Source organism: Taudactylus pleione, unplaced genomic scaffold (genome assembly GCF_031769625.1).
Source record: "Taudactylus pleione unplaced genomic scaffold, aTauple2 ptg000553l, whole genome shotgun sequence".
Taxonomy (NCBI): domain Eukaryota; kingdom Metazoa; phylum Chordata; class Amphibia; order Anura; family Myobatrachidae; genus Taudactylus; species Taudactylus pleione.
The window spans coordinates 31084-51734 of NW_028284955.1; the positions used below are offsets into that span (position 1 = coordinate 31084).

The 20651-nt window shown below is 45.0% G+C and overlaps 2 long non-coding RNA genes across 2 annotated transcripts; both read left to right on the top strand.

The window, feature by feature from the left end:
* The first annotated feature begins 3705 nt into the window (after positions 1-3705).
* On the top strand, positions 3706-5274 carry LOC148482054 (uncharacterized). Its single transcript, XR_015871795.1, has 3 exons — positions 3706-3787; positions 4283-4641; positions 5209-5274. It is a non-coding gene; the product is annotated as an uncharacterized LOC148482054 (long non-coding RNA).
* A 196-nt stretch (positions 5275-5470) lies between these two features.
* On the top strand, positions 5471-15794 carry LOC148482055 (uncharacterized). The gene is made up of 3 exons (XR_015871794.1): positions 5471-5554; positions 13970-14137; positions 15718-15794. It is a non-coding gene; the product is annotated as an uncharacterized LOC148482055 (long non-coding RNA).
* The last annotated feature ends 4857 nt before the right edge of the window (positions 15795-20651 follow it).

Genomic DNA, 20651 nt, shown 5'->3' on the forward strand with positions numbered 1-20651 from the left:
CCCCTGCGGGACACTGCGTCCCGCGGGTGAAGACGGCACCCGCAGGCTGTGAGGGCAGGGCGCTTTTTGCCCTCCTGGAGGGCAGGGTGCTATTTGCCCTCGTATTATACGTGTGTGTGTGTGTGTATAGATATATATAAGCAACAACTCCGGCAATCCTTCACGCAGTGTAACTTGGACAAACAGCCCACACCTTGCTCCGGTGCCTTCCTTATTAGGAGGACAGCACCCCCAATACACACTGTACAAAAAAATAGGCAGCACTCGGAGACTGGATAAGACTCGTGAAACCCTCAGCCGAGGGACTTTTAATCAATCATAGGTCGACCTTTCGGAGTCTTGCACCCCTTCCTCAGGACAGCAGAATAACACAATACAAACAAACAGACATATTTATATCATAACTACTCACCACTAAACAGGCGCCATGCACACCTGAGCTCCGTCCAGCAGCCGCACTTCCGGTCGCGGCAAGTCCGCAAAAACCGGAAGTGACGTCACCCGGGCGGGACCCAGCGCCATGGCAACCTGCAATAACATACACAGTGCGATCGTGAACAAACTTAGTCATTATCATAATGCAATAGATCCATAAAGTGTATATATCTCAGCACATGTACACTGTGTAAAAAACATAAGATCTGCGTACAAATATCATGCACAGAAAGGATTATACAAACTTTGTTGTGTATAAAAAGTGATACTTACAAAAAGTGTAAAGTGAATACACATACATATAAATACTCAAATAAAATACACATATTCTAACGTGGACATATAACTAAAGATAAAAAATGCATTAGTAACACTATAAAAAACATTTTGCCACTAATGACATTGCCTCTTATTGTCATCAATATGACAAGTAAAAAATCAATACTACATAATGGAGAAATGGAGCCATCTAGTGGGCAAAAAAACACCACTACTACCAAATTTAAATGCATATACAATCCTTAATGAACATATTCATGTCATAGAAGATCCACAACATTGGCATATAAAGCCATCCAAAATTACACAAATTTATAAGAAATTAATAAGACCCAAAGAGTCATTTAACCCTCGAGGAAAAAGAGTATCCAATCTACAGATCCACTGTGTCTCCAATTGCAGGAGTTTCCTTCCTCTATCACCACCCCTTAGTGACAAGGGTACATGGTCAATAATCTTATATCTGAGGGTCGCTATACTGTGTTTGTTATGCGCAAAGTGGCGTGCTACCGGTTGTTCACTACCATTAGTGGAGATAGCTGTTCTAATTGCCGATCTATGTTGAGCCATTCTGATTTTAAATTGGCATTCAGTTTTGCCTATGTAATATAGGCCACATGGGCATATAATAACATAGATGATGAATCTAGAGGTACATGTCAAAGGCCACTTAATTTTATATCTTTTCCCCGAGTATGGATGGAGTATGGTATCCCCGGTCTCAAGATATGAACACGTCGTGCACCCTAGGCACTTAAAACATCCATCTTTACGTGTCAAGAAATTGGGCTTAGGCATAGGTTTTAAAAAATTTGTCACATCAGTTTTAACCACCAGATCTTTGATATTTCTCCCTCTGGTATAGCTAGGTAATAGTTTAGTATTGTGCAAACACTTTAGCTCTGGATCAGATGTAATAATGGGCCATAACTTCTTAGCTCTTTTGTTGGTATATTTGCTCTTAACATCGTATTCATGGACCCATGGTAGCTGATTTAGCTTTTTGTCCTTAGGATCAATTCTCAATAACTCTTCCCTACTCAGACAATGCTTTTTGTCTAGCCTTAATCAATTCTTCCACCGGATACCCTCTCCTCTCAAATTTTTTAGACCTGATATCTAATTGTCACTTCCGGTTTTTGCGGACTTGCCGCGACCGGAAGTGCGGCTGCTGGTCGGAGCTCAGGTGTGCATGGCGCCTGTTTAGTGGTGAGTAGTTATGATATAAATATGTCTGTTTGTTTGAATTGTGTTATTCTGCTGTCCTGAGGAAGGGGTGCAAGACCCCGAAACGTCGACCTATGATTGATTAAAAGTCCCTCGGCTGAGGGTTTCACGAGTCTTATCCAGTCTCCGAGTGCTGCCTATTTTTTTTGTACAGTGTATATATATATATATATATATATATATATATATATATATATATGTGTATGTATGTAAAAATGCGATGTCTGTCAGAAAACAGCTACAGGCGGCACTCCACGGTCTTTATAAATGAAGAAAAGTGACTTTATTCGCCAACGTTTCAAGACCTGGGCGGTCTTGTCATCAGGGTGTAAAAGTGTGACAAATAAGGAAGCTTACCTTAAATAGCGGTGTATTAACAATGGTGTCCATGAACATCCTCAATCCTGAATATTCAAAATATTCTCCAGTACAAACAGGAATTAGATAATCAACTTTTGGACACTGCAGTATATGAAAAATTAACATATGACCCTACTTTAATATATAAGTCGGAACTGGATTCCACTTTACACACGGCGGTACTTAATCAGCATCTAAGTTCTAATCTGCTAAACAACTGGTGCAACCATTTCCAAGAGTCCCGGTGATTTATACAGTCCGCCCCCCCCCCCCCCCCGCAGTAGAGAGAGACTTAACAAGAATAAAAAAAAAAAACACTTACCTGAAAATCCCGCTCCTGGTCCCGCCGCTGTCCGCTCCTCCGGCCGCTTTCATGGGAGAGACGTCGTCATGACGACTTGTCTCCCATCACCCACTGCGGGAGCCGGAAGATGGCTCCCGCAGTGGGAGCAGCAGCAGCCGCTGAGAGTCTGACAGACTCTCAGCCGCTGCTGATTACACCAAACACGCAGCCGCCGGCTCCGGCGGCTGTGTGTTTGGCAGTGTGTAGCGCTGACCGAACTCCGTCCGGTCAGCGCTACACTTGACTCGGGTATAAGCCGAGGGGGTACTTTTTCAGCACACTTTTTGTGCTGAAAAACTCGGCTTATACTCGAGTATATACGGTAGATCACCTGTGCTCAAGCATGGATATCCTTAAAACATGGACTGTATGGCGGAGTTTGGGAACCTCTATCATATGGTCAGGAAGCAATTAGTTACTTATGTAGAATCAGTCATGGTTTGCGGTCACTGGGCCTGATTCATTACGGATCGCAAATCGGCCGATGGTACGTACTTCGTATGCATTGCAGTGCGCGTACGTGAGTTAGCATTGCGATCGATACAAAGCCATCACAGACTGAAGGACAGGAGGGTGTTTGGGGGTGGTGATGGAGGAGTGGCTGGAGAAACGTTGGCGTGCCTGTCCGTTTGAACGCCGTTGCATGGACGTGCATAAATTGTCCACTGCGACGGCATACACAGCTTGAGTACTCACTGCGTGCAACGAGCAATTTATGAGTAAGGTCATACCTGCTGTAATTGTGCGTGAGGGGCCGATGTTACTCGATGTTCCTGATGTATACACAGCACTGCAAGGTATTACGGATGTGACATAGCGGTAGTGGGCGTCTTTATGTTGGCTGTGCGACGGCATTGCGATAGCATTCATTAGCATATTGTTTCAGCACACCTGTGTGCGTAATCGCAGCCGCGATTGCAATAGTTATCCGTAGTGAATCAGGCCCCACTGTTCTTTAATGTTTACACACTTTTTAGCCACGAACCAATGAGTGAACAACAAATACATTTTTTTACATAAATAGTTACATTTAGATTTTCTATCTTATCCCATAGATTTGATGTATCTGCGGTTTATCCTGAATTTAAGAAACCTGGTTCCTACACACAAGTACCTTCCTGCAAGAGGGCAACTTCAGAGACAGTGAGTACATATATGATACACCACTGGCTAAGAAACTCTAAAGAACATATTTCATAAAATATTAGGAGGGGAACATGCAGTAGCCAATGGCAACTACATAAATTAATTTGTGTCTCTAGAGTCCTGTAAAGTGATATCTGGTTGGTTGCTGTGGATTGAAACAGTTCATGCTCATTGCACCATGTTATTAAATAAGATCTAGTTGATGAAGTTGATTTTAGATTCAAGAAAGTTTATGAAAGATGTACAGTTCAAGGCTACATCCGAATAACAATAATGTCCTTTTAGAGGTCACAGGACACCACTTACCCCCTCTGTCCCTCATCTACCTAAGCCTCTGTTGATTGCAGGGCTGTATTTTATAGGGTAAGACTGGTTTTCTCTATATGTTTTTCTTGAGAAAGAAAACATTTTTCACGTTTTTTCTTATTTTTAAGTAAGAATGTGAATGTTGGACATAAATTGTATCTGTAAAAAGACTGTGATTTAATCCAGGCAAGACGTTTAGGGCCTGGAACCTATAATCCCTATAATCCTTTCGTTCTGGAGCGAGTTGCATCTACGCCTGGATGGAAAAGAGCAGAAGAAACAGAACGGCTGACTGTGATGCCACATGTCCTGTACAAGGAAACATGGGAGAGGAACCGTTTGCTGGTGAGGTGAAGCTGTAATTTACACTCTGGGAAACATGAATCAATTTTCTGAAACGTTTGTATGCTTGATTACTTTAGAAGCAAAACATGGGGCCGGGTCGATACAACATAAAGTCATTTCTGGAGCTAATGGAAAAGAAACCTGCCAGCGTGCGAGGACTGTGTAACACTAAAGATGTGCGATTCAAGGACGAATTAAAGGTAGAGCATGTTAAACAGTGATAGAGGAGTTCTAGGAATATGCACAATGATCCTCTACACATTGTGGGTCAGCCAAACTGTAGGCTAGTTCTAGGTACACACTGTGCATTTATGGGACCGATTAACCAATTCCCAGCCTAGTGCTGCCGGCGAACGGTCACAGTAATATAAGCATGCCCTGGCAGCGCCCCCTCTGTTTTACACGGTAGCTTGACCCGACGCTGGCGAAGCAAAGTATTTCCATTTTTGCATGTCCCCGTTGTCGGGTACAGTGTAACGCAATCTGAATAAATTACAGTAAGCTGCCATCTCCATAGAGATTTATAGGGGCGGGGGTAAGCCTCACAAACTGATTTCACTGGTGCTAATCTGTTAATAATGTAATAAAAGCACAGAAAAGCCCTTTGGTGAAAACACCAGAGAAAGGACTTTTCTCATCTTAATAAATAGACACCTGAATCAGTTCTGTACCCCCTTCCTGGCAGTGTGTGAATGATGTCACATGCAGATGAATGTTTGCTATGTGATCTATTTTGTTCATGATTCCTGTTTCTGTCCTCCACACAGAATTGTACCCCAGGACCTGGAACTTACGGCAAAGCAGGGAATCCACACACTCATAGAAGAGAGGGCTTCAGAGTCTGCCAGCTCCAAGGGTATAATGGACAGCGAAACGACTAAATGTGGCTCAGCAAGCAGCAATGTAAGTGATTATGGGATGAGAGGGGCCGTGTGTCATTGCTTTCCTAATGCACTGCTCATATTTCAGGAATGTGTGCCGGGACCAGGAACCTACAACCTAAAATGCTCCATAGATGAAACCTTGAAGCACGTTGTGGGTAAAAGAGGACCTTATGACCTATTCACCGGGCCAAGATCACAGCACATCCTGTACGGACACTTTGCTACACCTGTAAGTATGCTACAAAGTGGAACGCTTCCATTAGAGGTCATTGAATGGAAGATGCTGACCACATATAGTATGTACATGTATAAAACTGAATATAAGAAATTAGGGAACCAGTATATGACGAACGGTACAGGAGGTATACAATAGTATATGCCTGTACTTTTTTATTTTCAATTATTATATAAATGGTATACTTCTCTTTAAGTATTGTTTGTGATTTATGGCTACCATGTAATGATCACAATATTCCCTTGTTTAAAAAAATAAGAAAAAGCAATCTTCTCTGTTCTGTGGCCAACTTGGAAATCCAGAAGACTCTGGGCCTGATCAGAGATGGGTGATAATGCACAGACTGCGACTCTGCATGCAGCGGCTGTGCAATAATATGCTTATGCCACAGGTGGCGTCTAGTTTAAAATGACGCCTACTGTATGCATTGCAGATCCGAGGGGTGCAGCATCGGCTCACTCTGTGGGAACATCTGCCATCTGAGTAACCCTGTGTTGCAAGACGCAGACACTGGCCACGGCGTGCCTCAAAAACGGGGCCGACACATCTGTTTTCAAGACCACCCAGTCCCCAAACTGCCGCAGCTTGTCATTCATGTTGTGGCTTAGGGGGCACTGCTAGCGATCTCTCAGAACGAGATCTGCACATGCACAGATCTCACACCATTGGGTTTGCGTACATCTCTGAATAAGGCAGATCTGACCATCAGGAGGTGAGGTTGAATAACTGCACCCTATACAATACAATACAGTACAATAAAATACAGCCACCCACAAGATTTTATGACCTCTTGATCAAAGACACTGCAGGGGTGGTAAATGAATAAATTGTATGTGGAAATTGCCAGATTTGGCCAACTTTATCTGGAGAAACTTGTAACATTGTAGGTCAAATTGGTGTTATTATTGTCCCACTTGGTGCAGTTATGGGTGGAATGTCTATAATTGTTTACGATTAGGGAACTAATACAGAAAACATTTGAATTTGTTTATTTAAAATATATTTATGCAGCAGGCTCCATAGGGTATCCACAGGGTTACCTTGGGTTATAGTCCTGGCTTGGCCATCGGGCACCACACAGTTAACTTTGTGCTCCCAGCATGCACTGGGCCCCCCTCCTATAACCCCGCCCCCAGGCCAAGGCACCTCAGTTTCAGTTGGTACCCGGCCATAGTCGGGTCACTGCATGGGGGCTGCTGGCAAAAACAGCCCCGAAGTTAAGAAGACTGCAAGTGCGGCTAGTGGGGACAGTCCAGCGGAAGCCCCCACTACCCCCACCTACACCCCTGCTGGCGCTGAGCCACCGGTACTGAACCAGGGAACTCGGCAGGCTTTTCTGGGGGTCCCAGCTAGCAGGACTGTGGTCAGGTGCACAGGGAGCAACAAGGTAAGCACAGGGGGCGTCTGCGGACGGAGCCCACTGTGGCACAGTCCAGTGTCCTCAGGGCTGGGGGCTACCTGAGGGGTGCAGTTAGTGGAGCCAGGTACTCATCCTGCGCTACCACTAGACCACCAGGGATATGGGGCTGGAGCATTAAGGAAGCGCTCCAGCATCCTGAGGGTTAATGGCCTGCCAGAGAGGGTGCTTTTCCGGTTTTAGACTATGGGAAAGACCCCTCTCTCACTGCACCAGCTGCCTTTCTACTGAGGCTTGGCGCGCTGGTGCTTGGGATCCTTCCCCACGGCTCCGCCTACAGAACGCACGGTGGCCATCTTGGATGCACAGCAACGCTGAGTAGGAATGTGGAGCCTGGGTCCCCCACCATCCTACCTCTCCTACAGCTTAATGTTTGGTCAGGTAGCGCTATTCCCACTTCAGACTTAGCATCTGAGTGGTTGATGATAGCGCTGTTAGTGCAGGCAAGCGCCGGCTCTGACGTGCGCACGCGTGAGACCCGGCTAGCGACGGGCGCTCCGTTGCTCCGGGTCTTGCACCAAAACGGGGCGGCTATCAATTTTGATCGACAGCTCGCACCATTTTGGAGGCGTGGCGGGGGGGTGGCTTCACAAACTGAGGCGTTCCCAAGCGAACGCCTGCCGTTTGTGGGTGGCCCCACTGACATCACCAGTGATGTCAGTGGGAGAGCTTCCGGCTCTATTAGAGCCGAAAGCTCTCTGAGGCTTGCGTCCACAAGACCCTACCACAAGCCCCGATGGTCGCGATGGCCTGGCCGGTCGCAATAGCTGTGGGTGGTCACCCACAGCTATGCGAGTTGCCTGGAGGCCGCACAAAAAAAAAAACCGCCCTGAATCAGAGCGAGCGCTCTTTCAGAGCATCCGTCTCTGAATCAGGCCCTCGGTCCGCCACAGTACAGAACTTAACGGACGTTTTGCAGGTGCCCGCTCTACGGCCTGCTGAGAGACCATTAGTAGCGCCACTGTTACCACATTATGACGATGATGATGTCAGATGAAGGGGAGCTCCCGGAATCTGACTCGGAACGACCCACTTAAGCGGTTGAGTATAAGTGCAGGATTTATGTATCCGGGCTAATTAAAGCTTTCCGCAGGGTTATGGAGGATGACTGTCTCCCTGAGACTGCATCGTCTTACGCATACTTTAAAAGGTAAGGCGTCAGTTTTTCCTCTCTGGTCAGCTGGTGGACCATATGGAGGAAGCGTGGAAATTCCCAGGCAGAATGTTTCAGCCCCAAAAGAGACTCATATTCTTATCCCTTTGCAGAGGATTACTTCACTAAGTGGGACACCCCTCCTCAGGTGGATTCCCATGTGACACGCCTGATTAAGAGTGCAATCTTACCCATGCCGTCTATGTCCTCATTTAAGGACGTTTCGGACCGCAAGGTAGAGATTTACTTAACATCCATTTACTCTTTGGCCGGGGGATCCGCCAGACTGCTCATGGCGGTCTGTTGGGTGGCTTGGGCCATGGAAAAATGGGCTGATGCTTTTTAATCGTCATTCTCCTCTGATGCTTCTGAGGAGCAGACGGTGCTGGTAGTATCCGTGATTCTGCTACTTATATTAGCGAAGCAGCGTTGGATGTTAGCCTGCTTACTTCCAGGATTTCAGCAGCAGCAGTTTCGGCTTGCCGATCGTGGTGGTTACGTTCTTAGATTCCACGTCTGCATTCAAAGAAGGGCCTGGAAGGCTTGCCGTTTAATGGTCTGGTCCTCTTCGGCCCAGACCTGGATAAAATTGTAAGTACATTGGCAGCTGCAAAGTCTGCATGTCTGCCATCGCCTCAGGCTCCGTCTAGGACTGCTACTTAGGCTGAAAAGACGATCGTCCTCAAGGTAAGCAGAAGGTGCAGTCTTTTCCCAGGCCATCAGGAGCCACCAGGAAGACACCCTAGTCCAAGAAGCGACCTTGGAGTGCTAGACGCCTTGTCACCAAGCCTAGGGCAAACTCTCAGCATGAGTTGGGCCTCCCCTTGGGGAACCCCAGGGTGGGAGGCCGACTTCTTTGGTTTGCCCAGCACTGGTGGATGATTATCACAGACACCTGGGTCAGAGAAGTGGTTTCTCACGGGTACGCCCTCTCCTTCAACAGAAGGCCTCCCCATCAGTTTTGTTTCCTACACTCCGGAGGTAGGCCTTCATTCCACAAAGGCTCTGGAAATCCAGAAAGTGGTAAGTTCTATGCTCCAAGACGGGGTCATAGTTCCAGTCCCCCCGTCCCTCAGGGGGATGGGTTCTTATTCCAATCTCTTTTTGGTACCAAAACCGAACGGTTCTGTCCGTCCTATTCTCAACTTCAAGGCTCTCAACAAGTCTCTGAGGGTCCCTCGGTTCAGTATGGAGACTCGACGTTCCATTATATTAGCTATGGAACCTGGGGATTTCATGGTGTCCCTGAATATTCAGGATGCCTACCTGCATATCCCCATTGCTACGGCTCCTCAGAGGTTTCTCAGATTTGCTGTATTGGATCACCATTACCAGTTTCAACCGCTGCCGTTTGTTCTTTCCGCGGCTCCGCAGGTGTTCACCAAGGTAATGGCGGTCATGGCGGCTCGCCTGCGGTTACAGGGGGTTCGCCTGTTACCTTTCATGGACAACCTGCTTTTCCTAGCAGGGTCTCCGGAGGTACTTCGCAATCATCTGCAACTGACAATATCGGTGTTGCATACTCACGGCTGATCGATTGGAAAAAGTCCTCACTGATGCCATCTCAGAGGATGATGCATCTGGGAGCACTGTTGGACTCTCAGCAGCAGAGAATCTTCTTTACAGAGGAGAAGATCTCAGCCCTACATACCAGGTTACGTTCCTGTCTCCAGGGTCGCCAGGTGTTCATTCACTTGGCATTGAGATTACTGATTTCCATGGTGTCGACATTCGACATGGTGGAATATGCCCAGTTTCGTTCAAGACCTCTACAGAGGCTGATCCTCTTCAGATGGGATGGATCACATGGTCGGATTAAGGATTCTGCCTTTGAACCTCTATACACCCCTGCCTATACCTTCTGATATCCTGCCTATAAACCTCTAAGGACGACGCTATTTTGCGTACGCAGTTATACAGTAAATAAAGACTCCAGACCTAGAACCTGTGGTTCCAAAGCACAAAATATTATTCAAGCAAAAGTACAGTCAGTTACACGCTAGTTATAAGTACAAATTTAGCGCAAAGGAATTATACAGACCCAAGTACAGTTATACATACGCAGCGCTCTGGACCAGATGTAGGCATCAGCAAGAAACCCCTCGTCAATCAGCATTCAGCACGAAGACTCGAAACCCAGGGTCAGAGCACACATATTTATACCCTCCAGAAATAGACAACACAATAGAGAAGTTTGTTGCTAATACCATTGGTCCTAAAGGAGAGGGCATATGTTACAAGGCATTTAACAGGTTGGTTCAAATATACACAGTCCAGCCTCTAACAACTGGTGGTCTCTGGTTTCCCACCTCATGCAAATCCTAATGGTTGGTCATATAATGTTCATTTTGTTGCTTGAAGTCTCTGCGGTCCATAAGTTGAGAATGCCTGTTGCGATCTCTACATCGATGTTACCGGAATACTGTTGAGAGAGTATGCATCAGTACAATACCAAACATGGCTTACTTATCACATATAAAACCTTAGTTACAAAATAATCTTTATTTCATAGCAATTATAGTAAATGTGCATACTTGAATCTTATACCTTAAAGCTTTTGGAACCTTGTATGTGAATATGTAATGTGTGAGTATGTGGGGTTTGATGTAAAGACGCTAGTTAGGTTTATCTGATTTGGGGCAGATGTGCACGCATGCAGCTAATAAACAGCGTTCGCATGCAGGATATTGTGCATTCGCTACTGAGCATCATGTTAGCAGCTTAACTGTGCATAATGTGTGGTGTTCATGCATGAGATTCCATACGGCAGTGTTCATTCCAGGAGTACTCAACTCTGAAGCGGACTTCCTCAGTCGACACGATGTACATCCAGGGAAGTGGTCACTTCACCAGGAGGTCTTCCAACTCCTGGTGGACAAATGGGGTTTTCCAGAGATAGATCTCATGGCCTCCAGATACAAATGCAAGCTAAGAGTGTACGGGTCCAGAACAAGAGACGCAGAGGCTCTCCTGGTAGACGCTCTGTCGGTTCGGTGGACCTTCCAGTTTGCGTACCTGTTTCTTCCTTTCTCCCTTCTTCCTCGGGTATTGAAGAAGTTCAAGCAAGAGGGAGGCATGATCCTGCTGGTGGCTCCAGTGTGGTCGGACGTCACTGGTACTCAGATCTTCAGAGTCTCTCCATAGACGCTCTGTTGCTGTTTCCTCAACGTCCGGACCTGTTGTCTCAGGGTCCTTGTGTTTACACGGATTTGAGTCGTCTGTCTTTGACGGCGTGGGTCTTGAGACATCCATGCTTCGGAAACCTGCTTCTGCCAGGATTTACCACAGGGTATGGCATACCTTCTTTGAATGGTGTCGCCCCAGGGGGTACGATTCCCAGGTATTTCGGATATCCAGGGTTCTGGCTTTTCTCCAGGCAGGATTAGATAAGGGTCTTCGTCTAGCCTCATTGAAAGTACATGTTTCCGCACTGTCTGTGTGGTTTCAGTGGAGGATTGCTCCACTCTCGGATGTTCGCACCTTTTATGCAGGGTGCTCTTCGCATACAGCCTCCCTTTGTGCCTACTGTGGCTCCTTGGGAATTGACCTCCATTTGAACTACTGGGCTCAGTGGATCTCAAATGGCTCACAGCTAAGACTGTGTTTCTCCTGGCTATTGCTTCCGCCAGGAGGGTGTCAGATTTGGGGGCTCTTTCTGGTTTTTCACAGCAGCAGGGCAGTGCTTCGGACTTGCCTTGGGTTCCTGCCTAAGGTGGTCTATAGTTTCCACATTAATGGGGAAATTGTAGTGCCGGCCTTTAACTCACAAGACCTTGTGGTACGAGCTCTACGGTTTTACCATACCAGTTCCCTTAGGAAGTCGGACACTTTGTTCGTCCTCTATGGTTTCCATAAGAAGGGTTGGCCGGCCAACAAGCAAGCGTTGGCCAGGTGGATTCGCATGGCGATTTCTGAGGCTTACAGTCATGAGGGCATTCCTGTTCCGCCCTCTGTTACTGCTCATTCTATGAGGTCTGTGGGTCCATCATGGGCAGCTCCTTTCTGCACAGGAGCGCCCCCACCGTTGAGGATACTGCTTTGGGAACTCCCAAGGTATCCCTGTGGATACCCTATGGAGCCTGCTGCAGAAAATAAGAGAGATGGTAAGAACTTACCTTTGTTATCACTATTTCTGCAAGGTCCATAGGGTTCCACAAGGAGCCCACCCTGTCGCCCTGTGCTTCATATGGGTCTGGTTCTGGTCACCGATTTTCCGTCTCCCTGTTGTGAGAATGTGATTCTTGTGTATTCCAGACTTCCTTCTCTCTTTTTCTCTCCTCCTATGGCCTTGGCTTATTACTGAATTGAGGTGCCTTGGCCTGGGGGAGGGGGACCCAGTGCATACTGGGAGCACAAAGTTAACTGTGTGGTGCCCGATGGCCAAGCCATGACTATAACCCAAGGTATCCCTGTGGAACCCTATGGACCTTGCAGAAATAGAGATATCAAAGGTAAGTTCTTACCATATCTCTTATTTTATATTATTTATATATATAATAATCTCACAAGTTTCACACTATGGGGCCGATGAGGGGTTGAATGTAAGTTGGATGCAGTTATACGCTACTGTGCGCACAGGAAACTAAGGTGGTTGATCACCTGTTTGCAGAGCTGTACGCATTTATTTATTTACATTTAGAATATATAATGCTACGCTTTACAAAGAACAATTCAGTCCTTCACTGCCCCAATGGTTCTTACAATCTATGGTCCGTATCCCATGAACATACATACACACTAGGGTCCTTTTTTTATCAGAAGTCAGTAAATCTACGCTATGTTTTTTGGAGTCTGGGAGGAAACTGGGAGAGCCGAAGGCCTTGGTCAGGAACTGAACTCCTGATCTTGGAACTGTGAGTCTGCAATGCTAACCACTATACCAACTGTGCTGTCCCATCTGTTCAGCCCACTGTCCCTATGCATTTGCTCGCTTTCATAGACACCATTGTTATGAATGCACCAGTCTGATAACAGCCATATCGCTGTGTACACACTACTCTGCATAGCACGCAATTCTGTTGATAGGCCTGCGAAGCGGTCATGCGACTGAGTTGCATAGGACTCAGCTATGGAGCATACACAGCACAAAAACACTCAGAAGCCAATTGCAAAACAAAGTTACGTTCAAATCTGCATCGGCCCTTACATTGGGTTTCCTGTTCTTTGGAGAACTGGACACAAACTGCCTCATCTTTTTTGCATTTACTTTATAAGCATAGATACTGTTTTACATACCATGCCTACCTATAAGATTAGTGCTTTGAGTGGACATCAGGGACATGAATATCCACAGGATTTTTTTTTTTATGCAAAACTCGGCCTTTCTGCTATCAGTGCTGCTACGCCAATCATGTGCACAAAATTCTACTAGGGTCGACCAACAACGGCTCTGTTATCCATGGCTAATGGTTTCAAACCATCAGTAAGAAACCATCAATGATTGAGCCATCAATGGTTTAACTCTGCGCATGCGCTGAACACAGCCGGCATTAGCCATTTGGATTTTGCCATTGATGTTCACCATTGGTGGCCTCCGATTGACGGTAAAACTAGTTATGATCGACATCAGACCATCGATGGTTGCCAATCATCAATGGTCGATGGCCAACCCTAAATTCTGCTTCTAGTATTCCTGATTCAATACAGATGGAGGTTAAAAATATGACTGAATGTGCTAATAGAAGTGTATGAAATATATTCACAGTGCACATGATATAGCTTCAGAACATCACGTGCTAGACTCAACCCACCTACATTCTCCCAAAAAGGCAAAAACAAGTGGCCAGAATATGGTGGTTATTCTGTGTGTGTATTTATGTCTGTTTCATTATATCCCTAGGAATGTTATCAGACAGAGCTAGGATACTTTGATGCAAAGTCATTCATTGAAGATCTTGAAAATGATCAAAAAAAGAAACATGGCAAGTTTGGAACAATTCATAGCTTTCCAAAAACTCCAACGGACAGGATATTCTACAGCTCGCTTGCCCACTGTCCCCGGCCACTTGTCAGTATTCAGGATTTGATTATCCAGTACAAACCATTTGCAGGATGTCTGCTTCAAAATCTAGCCTGTATTACCATGGAAACTTGGATGGGTGTGAATGTATACAAATGCACCCTTTATGCAAATGTACACAACTATGGATGGGCCATATAATATGTTTCCATTACTTAATTGCATATTAAGACTTAGCATGATAAAATAGTATTTTGACTCCTGGCTGTAACAAGTGTTTTGTGCACTAACATTCCTGTAAGCTCAGAATTTGGGTTTAGTTGGCTGAATCCCATGGATCTAAATGAATCCCAAATGTTTGAGTTGCTGTTAAGGTCCATCCAAGTCTCCAACAGAATCCTGAATTTGATACATTCCTTAATACAAAATGTATGTACTGTACATATAGAACACAGCTTTCCAGAGCTGGTTATTTAAAAGGACTGCACATACAGTATGTTAAAGATGGAAGGAACTGAGGGGCTAAATAAGGCATTGGAACTGCTGTGCTGGTGTCTATTGGGCAGCATGAATCGTGCAGAAATGATATATTGGGGAAGCTTATACTTGGCCATCCCACTCTTGCGTCTCATATATAATTATAGTAGCCCACTGATGCTGGCTGGTGATCACGTACTTTCATGCAAGTGCTACACCACATATGCTACATAAAGGTAAATGAAGACACTAGGGGATATATTTAATAAAGTGAGAATTTTTAGAGGTGGATATGTTGCCCATAGCAACCAATCAGATTCTACTTAACATTTAACTAGAATCTAATAGTTAGAATCCGATTGGTTGCTATGGGCAACATCTCCACTTCTAAAAACTCACTTGAGTAAATGTACCCATTGAGCCCTATTATGAGTATGTTCCAATGCCGATATTCTCGCATTGGTCAATGTTTTTTCAACTTTGCATGCGTTTAAATTTCAGCTTGAGCGTCCCACAGTATGTGGGTACAAAGTCGCAGGACCCAATGATACCTTTGCATGGAATCAGAAATGTATTGGGCATTCCTGAACGGTAACTGGGAGGTGGCTCTTCTGACACAGGAAGATGCATCTTATGGGTGTGTTATGGGAGTTTTGCGGGTGTGTCGCAGGAGGGGTTTTGGAATCAGATGCTTAATTGCGTGCATTGGAGGCCACACTCTGACGGAGAATCTGCACCTAGCAGTGACGCACCAAGCAGTAATGTAGCACCTACAGATGCACAAAGTGGCTGTCTCAGTCCTTGCACATTCCTGCGCACGGCTGTACACCAAGTGCTTATTGTAGAATTAGCATAAAGTCACAGGTGAGACTGTGACAGAAGAGCGCAAACACGTACGCCACTTTGTCTGGCTCAGAATCAGTCCCTAGAGGGAGCAATAAAGTGCACATGGTTAGTGGGGTGATCTGTGACAGTCCTCCTAGTGACTAGCTTCCAGTATCAATACTAATGACACCTAGGCAATAACATCTGCAATGTTTATGTACGCGCAGCAAGAGTTCTTACAGGAAGTGTCTGTGCGGCCTGTTATGCCTGTGTTATACTAATATACTGTGTGTCACTGCATCTTGATCTATTGTTTTTCATGATAGCATTCCCCAGGTCCTGGTTCCTATGATGTAAAATCAGTGTTCGCTTCTGTGAGGCAGTCCTCGGTTCCCTTCCTGACCTCTGCTAAGCGATTTGACAGAAAGTCATGCAGAGTCCTCTTTGGAAGTAATGTAAGTTTATTGTGCATAGAATATAGATGTTCTTTTTATTTCTGCATTACTGGTGCTGACTCGGCCTAAGTTAGCTCTTCCTAAGATTTTGGGTTGCTCTGCACAAACTTACACAGTAACTCCCTGAGATCTATGGGTATTTCGCACTCACATTTACAGCAAGCTTTTTATTTTTTTGCTTTATAGTATAAAAATAGTTTCAAATACTTTTAGCATTTTCCTTCTGTTCGCCACGTTTATGAATATGGACCCTGAATTAGTACTGTCTTCAAATTGAAAGCTTATGTCTTAGACAGAGTATTAGAACCTCCGGATTATCCAGTCCCCTTGTTTCTCACATTCAGTTAATCTACTGTACTTGTCACATTGCAGAACCCAGTCGGCGTTGGTCGATACGATATCAACAAACCCACAAGTGGCAAAACTTACCGATCCGCATTTCTCTCAAAAACCGCACGCTCTTTCTCTGATCGGGAAAAAGAAAAAGCTTTCAAGTGAGTTACAATTTGGTTCTTTTGCATTCAATGGTTAACATACCCTAGTACAGTGGTTCCCAAACTTTGTTTGGTACATGGTCCCCTTAGGTCCTCAGCATTTTTTTCACAGCATCCCTAGGCCAGGGGGGAGCTATTTACTAAGATCAAGTGCATTCCAATCAGCTCCTAACTGCTGTGTTTGAAAAATGACAGCTAGGAGCTGGTTGATTGGTACTTTAGCTTTGTCCACTTTATCTCCATCTAAAGCTTAGTAAATAGACTCCTCCATTAGCTTCGAGGTTCTGTTGGAACCTTGTGCACTAATACAATGTGGGTCCTATGACGGGAATTCCTAACACGTTTTTTCTTGCACCCCATAGAGGTGCAAGCAAGAGTAAGCTAGACTTTTCATCAGTAATAACCTGCTGTGTGCACAGTTGGAACTTCATACTTAAATGAATCTCCCCCCCAAAAAACATAGGGGGAATAGCTGGGATGAGGGACAATGGGAGATATACCCACAAAGGATTGACAGAGAAACAGGTACATATTACATTTTGGAGATAGAGAGGGACAGATAGGGACACAGAGAGGGAGCAGAGATGCACACAGAGGATGTGACAAACTTGGGTGGGTGGACCAAAGTCAGGGCTGGACTGGTGAAGAAGAGACAACAATGAATTCTCCCATCAGGACAGGAATCTGTGCAGAGCGCTCATTCACCCTTGTTGTATTGGCAGCAAATATTTGGTGCTCATTAACCTCTTCTCACTTTGCTGCACAGAGAAGGAGGGAGGAGAAATGAGAAGACAGATGGGGCTGTACAGCACAGCCACACACAAGTAGTGCAGCCTGTGTAATTGGCTGCACTCTGACGTTCTAAGGCTAACAGGTAGCACATGGCCCAGCCTACAAATATGGTGGCCCAAGTAATTTATTTGCACCCCAGGTACCACAGAACCCAGTTTGGGAACCACATCCTTAGTATAATATATACTAACATGTGATTAGCAACCAGTGGGCTCACTGAGGCTAAAGAGCTCTAGATGCTGCCTTTAATTTATTCAAACTGTACTAGAAAAACTGATTGGTTGCTGAGTTACAGCAACTTTTGTGTTCTGTTATCTGTGCATCAGTCTCAGAAATGTCCCCCTCAGTAGTGTATTGTTTATACATCCTCTTAACATGTAAGTTGTGCCCTACAAGAAGATGGACTTGAATTCTCATTCTGACGGCCATTATATTTTCTAATTCCACTGTTTGTTGTTCTAGGGAACGGATCCAGAGATCACACAGTACTTTGCCTGTTCAGCCATTAGTAGCACCGGCTAATGGTCCTCTACTACAATCTACTACTACATGAGAGAGAGGATGAGGCTTACCGGACATCATTTTGGCTGAGAACTTGAAATGATGGATAATCTAATGTTTTATGTGTTAAGAGGAACTGTGGGAATTAATCATTAACATCTTAATGCAAAAATCTGTCTATTGCTATTAATTGCACACGTTACTCATTTTCATCAGGATAATTGTTATATATAGTGGTCTGTTTCTTATATGTTCCAGGAGATATTCAATAGTTATTACCTCTTGTTATTTTATGAAGCACTCCCAGGTTTTCCAACAGCTCAATTCATAACACTGTCCTTCAGTGTAATTGAGGGATTCAGCATGGATGGGTAAATGAATTAGAGTCCTATGAGGGAGTAGTCACTGCTGTTATCTTTCAATAATAATTGTTGGCAATGATATCCCCCTCCGATTAAATAACTTCACCATTGACACTATAACAGATTTATATTCAACTCATAGGGTGCTACCGCTAATAACTACAACATGATCATGTTCAATGAAATGAGAAAGGAAGTTATACTATGGTGGTGTACATAAGTAACCCACTAATTATATACTGCAATACAAATTTTAATGATATATTAAATAATAATATACTAAAAGCCCAACAAACAAGAAAAAGAGGTAAACAAAGGAAAGCCATAGTAAGTTTTTCAGCGAATAGAACTCACAGTATTATGCTTTAACACACTAGAAGGATCCAATTTTAAAACCACACTTTATATACATGAGTGCCTCCAACTTGAAGTATAAATGAATGACAGCACAGTAGAAGCAGATCTCACTACTTGTACTTATGTGGATGACAAAGGAAACCTATCTGAGGAATCTCCTAGTGGTGCAGGACATAACCCTGCTCTCTGGTAGGAAGATGTGCACTACTATGGTTGGAGAGAACAAAGATTTTATGCAGGGCTATATTTTATTGTTGTAAATGTGAGTGTTTTTTATGTGAAAAATATATCTGTAAAAGGCAGAATACCAGATCTGTTGTTTCCCTTCATTTTCCACCACAATCGCAGCCAGAACCAGAACCAAACCCACCACTTATTAAATGTACCCCATGGTCTATAGAGGAGATAGTTCTCCTACACAAACTACAGGGTCAATTCAGAGTTGAACGCAACTCTACCGCAGATGCTCCCTCTTTACGTGCATGGAAAAGGATGCGTATGTTCGCCTGGAAGCAGAGCTGTACGCATCTGTGCTCTGCCCTGCCCACTATCCATATGCGTAGCTTATTACTTATCAACATCAGCTCACACGTGCACCAGCCTATACTTGGGGTAAAAGAATTGTCTGAATTAGCTGTATTTACGCTTCCATCCAACTTTGTATAGCCTGCAATTATGCACTGTAAGGAAATGCAAATATTCATACCACATAAATTGATATACAATTAATTAAAAAGGAGGACTTATGACTGTTAGAGGGAAATGAATCAGACCCTCTAAAGTAGGGGTGGGCAATAAGCGGCCCCCCAGCTGTTGTAGAACTACAAATGCCAGCATGCCCTACTAAAACTGTTACAATGCATGCTGGGATTTGTAGTTTAACAACAGCTGGAGGGCCGCTTTTTTGCCAACCCCTGCTCTAAAAAGAGTGGACAAGTGAAGTTGCCCATAGCAACCAATCAGCTCCGAGGTAGCATTTATCTAGTATATTCTATAAAATGATAGGTAGAAGCTGAGTGGTTGCTAAGCCCAACTTATCCACTCTTTAGAATGTTTGATACATCACCCCCCAAGTCATCTACTATAGCATACACTACACACATCACATCTCACACACAGAGTTGTGGAGGCTTACGCTACTTCTCACAAGGTTGCCTTATAATTACATCTTTCTCACTTTCCTGTACCTCTGTTCAATTCTTTTGTATTTTTTTCCCTAGTATTTAAAGCTCTAATATAGGTGGCGTGATCCTGCAAGTCATATTGTAGGACATCAGAGCACCCATGAAAGTGTTACAGGAGCACAGAAGAGAGATATATGTGGAATCTTTAATAACTAAATGTGCGAAAACAAGAGATATGGTAAGAACTTACCTTTGTTATCTCTGTTTCTACGAAGTCCATAGGGTCCACAGGGTTGACCTTGGGGTATAGCTGGATCTGGATCCACGGGCACCACGCAGTTAAAGCTTTGCTGCTCCCAGGATGCACTTGGGTCCGTCCTCCTCTATACCCCGCCTCGGCCACAGGCACCTCAGTTGGTAAGCAGCTAAGGCCGGAGGAGGAGACTAAACAGAGAGAAGGAAGACTGGAACACACAAGAAACCATACTCACAGAAATGGGAGACGGAAAACCGGTGACCAGCCACACAGCCCATTTGAAGCCAGGTGCGTCAGGGCGGGCGCCCTGTGGACCCTATGGACTTCGTAGAAACAGAGATAACAAAGGTAAGTTCTTACCATATCTCTTGTTTTCTACTTCAGGGTCCATAGGGGGTCCACAGGGTTGACCTTGGGGATGTCCCAAAGCAGTTCAACTAAGGGCGGGGACGCTCCTGTGCTGAAAGGAGTACCCGGCGCCCAAAGGATGCATCCTGAGAGGCGAAGGTGACAAACGCATAAAACCTCAAAAACGTCTGAATTGTAGACCAAGTAGCCGCCTTACACAGCTGAACAGCGGAGGCGCCACGTCTAGCAGCCCAAGAGGGAGTGGAATGAGCCTTAACAGAGGCTGGCACAGGTAAACCCTCCTGCGCATAAGCCTCACAAATAACTGAACGAAGCCAACGGGCTAACGTTTGCTTGTTGGCAGGCCAACCCCTCTTGTGAAAACCGAAGAGGACAAACAAAGAATCCGACTTCCTAACCGAAGCAGTCCGGTCCACATAGATTCTAAGTGCCCGGACCACATCCAAGGAAGCCTCACCAGCAGAAAGATCAGGTGACTGAAAAGCTGGCACAACAAGTTCCTGATTAATGTGGAACTTTGAAACCACTTTGGGCAAAAACTCAGGACGCG